The 5,175-nt window shown below is 46.5% G+C and overlaps 3 non-coding genes across 3 annotated transcripts; all 3 read right to left on the reverse strand.

Annotated features, from left to right (window-relative positions):
• Positions 1-219: 219 nt before the first annotated feature.
• Positions 220-410, reverse strand: LOC130309331 (U2 spliceosomal RNA). Its single transcript, XR_008858010.1, has one exon. It is a non-coding gene; the product is annotated as a U2 spliceosomal RNA (small nuclear RNA).
• A 2,093-nt stretch (positions 411-2,503) lies between these two features.
• Positions 2,504-2,694, reverse strand: LOC130309332 (U2 spliceosomal RNA). The gene has a single exon (XR_008858011.1). It is a non-coding gene; the product is annotated as a U2 spliceosomal RNA (small nuclear RNA).
• A 2,105-nt stretch (positions 2,695-4,799) lies between these two features.
• Positions 4,800-4,990, reverse strand: LOC130309335 (U2 spliceosomal RNA). Its single transcript, XR_008858014.1, has one exon. It is a non-coding gene; the product is annotated as a U2 spliceosomal RNA (small nuclear RNA).
• Positions 4,991-5,175: the final 185 nt, after the last annotated feature.

Below are 5,175 nucleotides of genomic sequence, written 5' to 3' on the forward strand. Positions count from 1 at the left end.
AGGAGGCCATTTAGTCAGCAGCAGCAGAAGTCCTGTGCCTGGACGCTCCAACAGCGGCCAGACACAAGCAGAAGCAGCAGAAGCAGCAGCAGCACCACCTTTTGTTTTTTGGCTGCAGCAGCAGCAGCAGCAGCAGCAAGGCCCACAGGGCTGGCTAGCTGGCTAGCCAGCAAGCAGGTAGCAATGAAAGTAGGAATCTTTCTTTTTAACCCTGTAAGGGGGTGGTGCACTGTACCCGAAGATACTGCCATATCGGGTCAATGCATAGGGCGACGGAAGCAAGCTTCGAAATCGGCCCCCGTTCTCAAAAATCCATTTAATATATGGTCCCCAGATAGGGGACGTATCAGATATTAAACTGATAAGAACAGATACTACACTTGATCTTAGCCAAAAGGCCGAGAAGCGATAACCGTGAAAGGGGCGGGCCCAACAAGGTCCCCTTCATGGGCACTATCACTGCTTGCTGTCAGGGAGGCTGCCAGACAATTTTCCATGCACACTCTGGGCTGGGGGGCAGTCAACCACCAGTACACACAGCAGAACCTAAACCCATACCATTATTGCTAAGCAGCAAGACAGGGGCCCATTGCACTCCCACGGGGCCTTTTTAAATGCAATCCATAACCCGGATTTGCCAGGAACCCTTCTTACTCCTCCTACTTGCATGTGACACTGGGCTTAGGATCTGCATAGGAAACACACACACAAGCACACACCTACCTTTGTTGCCTGCAGATGCCTCCTTGGCTGTCCCCAAACGGTATCAAACCAACACCCACGGGAAGCTGTAAGCATAGAGGACATGCCTGCACCCCATTGGACTTACCTGTGTGGGTTAAATCCGGGTTATTTGACAACCTATGGCGGTGATGGTTCTGCTCAGGCAGAGCAGTGCTGATGCTCCTCATAAAGCTGTCGCTGCTGTGAAGGTTCTAGGTGACATCACAATCCCTATGGTTACATACACAACAAAGCTGGGTTGTTGTTGTTTACACTCTGCAAGGCCTGTGGAAGTGAGTGACATCATAGCACTGTAGTTCTGAGGGTTCTAGATGGATGCAACAATCTCCTGTTGCTTCTATGAAGGCCATAATAGACGACATCACCAAACAGCTCCATAGTCACATACACAGCAAAGGAGAGATGTTGTTTACACCTAGTGATGTCAGTGGTATTGAGTGACATCACAGCACAGTGCTAAGGCTCCTGGGCCTGGACACAGCAGCGGCTGCAATATCTCAACGGAGAATACGTTTATATATATGTGTGTGTGTGCGCGTATATATATATATATATATATATATATATATATATATATATATATATATTTCTCCGCCGAAATCACTTTTAAACCCATTTCCACCTTTTTTTCCCTTCTCTTCCTCTTACTTTTTTTTCACGTTTTTTTACGTTTTTCTCCTTTTCGCCTCTTTTCTGGGCGTATTATTCTTCTTTTTCTTCTTTTTTTTCGTCTAATGCATACCCCATCAGTGCAGCAATGCTTATTCAATACCGCCAGCAGATGGAGACACTGGGGGATAATTTTCTAAGGATTTATACTGATTTTTCCTGTCTGAATTTGTCGCACAGAAAGTTGCAGGCCAAATATGTGTGACATTTCTGCGACTTTAGCTTCTAGAGCATTTTTACAACATTATACATAGGTGCTGAATACATAAAAAGCGACTGTTCAGCGACAGACAAGTCGCATCGGCTGAAAGTAGGCCAGAATGTCAGTCCATGTTGGAGCAGGTTTAGATACAGTCTAAAGCATAGATCTCAAAGTCTGTGCACAGAATTTAGCAAGGGCCTCGCACCTTCTGATGCATCAGGTAGGTGCACTATAGCATAGCCTAACCCTCTGTACTTTGGTCTATATTGATGCGGGACATAGACAGCCAGCTGATGACCAATCCATTAGTGCAATGGATGGCTGGAAGCATTTGTCTTTGCCTTTGCAATACCACAGAAGCAATGCATGGTCAATGTACAGCAATGACACACCTGTGTGAACAGCCAGGAGACCCCCCCATGTTATGTTACATAGTTACATAGTTAGTACGGTCGAAAAAAGACATATGTCCATCAAGTTCAACCAGGGAATTAAGGGGTAGGGGTGTGGCGCGATATTGGGGAAGGGATGAGATTTTATATTTCTTCATAAGCATTAATCTTATTTTGTCAATTAGGAACATTCAGCACCCACCCGCTATCAAGGCAGCTGCCTATCATGTCATGCCCTACCTGCACAGGTGTGCTGGCTACTCAAATGATCCAATTAAGGAGGCCATTTAGTCAGCAGCAGCAGAAGTCCTGTGCCTGGACGCTCCAACAGCGGCCAGACACAAGCAGAAGCAGCAGAAGCAGCAGCAGCACCACCTTTTGTTTTTTGGCTGCAGCAGCAGCAGCAGCAGCAGCAAGGCCCACAGGGCTGGCTAGCTGGCTAGCCAGCAAGCAGGTAGCAATGAAAGTAGGAATCTTTCTTTTTAACCCTGTAAGGGGGTGGTGCACTGTACCCGAAGATACTGCCATATCGGGTCAATGCATAGGGCGACGGAAGCAAGCTTCGAAATCGGCCCCCGTTCTCAAAAATCCATTTAATATATGGTCCCCAGATAGGGGACGTATCAGATATTAAACTGATAAGAACAGATACTACACTTGATCTTAGCCAAAAGGCCGAGAAGCGATAACCGTGAAAGGGGCGGGCCCAACAAGGTCCCCTTCATGGGCACTATCACTGCTTGCTGTCAGGGAGGCTGCCAGACAATTTTCCATGCACACTCTGGGCTGGGGGGCAGTCAACCACCAGTACACACAGCAGAACCTAAACCCATACCATTATTGCTAAGCAGCAAGACAGGGGCCCATTGCACTCCCACGGGGCCTTTTTAAATGCATTCCATAACCCGGATTTGCCAGGAACCCTTCTTACTCCTCCTACTTGTATGTGACACTGGGCTTAGGATCTGCATAGGAAACACACACACAAGCACACACCTACCTTTGTTGCCTGCAGATGCCTCCTTGGCTGTCCCCAAACGGTATCAAACCAACACCCACGGGAAGCTGTAAGCATAGAGGACATGCCTGCACCCCATTGGACTTACCTGTGTGGGTTAAATCCGGGTTATTTGACAACCTATGGCGGTGATGGTTCTGCTCAGGCAGAGCAGTGCTGATGCTCCTCATAAAGCTGTCGCTGCTGTGAAGGTTCTAGGTGACATCACAATCCCTATGGTTACATACACAACAAAGCTGGGTTGTTGTTGTTTACACTCTGCAAGGCCTGTGGAAGTGAGTGACATCATAGCACTGTAGTTCTGAGGGTTCTAGATGGATGCAACAATCTCCTGTTGCTTCTATGAAGGCCATAATAGACGACATCACCAAACAGCTCCATAGTCACATACACAGCAAAGGAGAGATGTTGTTTACACCTAGTGATGTCAGTGGTATTGAGTGACATCACAGCACAGTGCTAAGGCTCCTGGGCCTGGACACAGCAGCGGCTGCAATATCTCAACGGAGAATACGTTTATATATATGTGTGTGTGTGCGCGTATATATATATATATATATATATATATATATATATATATATATATATATATATATATATATTTCTCCGCCGAAATCACTTTTAAACCCATTTCCACCTTTTTTTCCCTTCTCTTCCTCTTACTTTTTTTTCACGTTTTTTTACGTTTTTCTCCTTTTCGCCTCTTTTCTGGGCGTATTATTCTTCTTTTTCTTCTTTTTTTTCGTCTAATGCATACCCCATCAGTGCAGCAATGCTTATTCAATACCGCCAGCAGATGGAGACACTGGGGGATAATTTTCTAAGGATTTATACTGATTTTTCCTGTCTGAATTTGTCGCACAGAAAGTTGCAGGCCAAATATGTGTGACATTTCTGCGACTTTAGCTTCTAGAGCATTTTTACAACATTATACATAGGTGCTGAATACATAAAAAGCGACTGTTCAGCGACAGACAAGTCGCATCGGCTGAAAGTAGGCCAGAATGTCAGTCCATGTTGGAGCAGGTTTAGATACAGTCTAAAGCATAGATCTCAAAGTCTGTGCACAGAATTTAGCAAGGGCCTCGCACCTTCTGATGCATCAGGTAGGTGCACTATAGCATAGCCTAACCCTCTGTACTTTGGTCTATATTGATGCGGGACATAGACAGCCAGCTGATGACCAATCCATTAGTGCAATGGATGGCTGGAAGCATTTGTCTTTGCCTTTGCAATACCACAGAAGCAATGCATGGTCAATGTACAGCAATGACACACCTGTGTGAACAGCCAGGAGACCCCCCCATGTTATGTTACATAGTTACATAGTTAGTACGGTCGAAAAAAGACATATGTCCATCAAGTTCAACCAGGGAATTAAGGGGTAGGGGTGTGGCGCGATATTGGGGAAGGGATGAGATTTTATATTTCTTCATAAGCATTAATCTTATTTTGTCAATTAGGAACATTCAGCACCCACCCGCTATCAAGGCAGCTGCCTATCATGTCATGCCCTACCTGCACAGGTGTGCTGGCTACTCAAATGATCCAATTAAGGAGGCCATTTAGTCAGCAGCAGCAGAAGTCCTGTGCCTGGACGCTCCAACAGCGGCCAGACACAAGCAGAAGCAGCAGAAGCAGCAGCAGCACCACCTTTTGTTTTTTGGCTGCAGCAGCAGCAGCAGCAGCAGCAAGGCCCACAGGGCTGGCTAGCTGGCTAGCCAGCAAGCAGGTAGCAATGAAAGTAGGAATCTTTCTTTTTAACCCTGTAAGGGGGTGGTGCACTGTACCCGAAGATACTGCCATATCAGGTCAATGCATAGGGCGACGGAAGCAAGCTTCGAAATCGGCCCCCGTTCTCAAAAATCCATTTAATATATGGTCCCCAGATAGGGGACGTATCAGATATTAAACTGATAAGAACAGATACTACACTTGATCTTAGCCAAAAGGCCGAGAAGCGATAACCGTGAAAGGGGCGGGCCCAACAAGGTCCCCTTCATGGGCACTATCACTGCTTGCTGTCAGGGAGGCTGCCAGACAATTTTCCATGCACACTCTGGGCTGGGGGGCAGTCAACCACCAGTACACACAGCAGAACCTAAACCCATACCATTATTGCTAAGCAGCAAGACAGGGGCCCATTGCAC

The sequence above is a fragment of the Hyla sarda genome, unplaced genomic scaffold (assembly GCF_029499605.1).
Source record: "Hyla sarda isolate aHylSar1 unplaced genomic scaffold, aHylSar1.hap1 scaffold_1525, whole genome shotgun sequence".
In the NCBI taxonomy this organism is placed as follows: Eukaryota; Metazoa; Chordata; class Amphibia; order Anura; family Hylidae; genus Hyla; species Hyla sarda.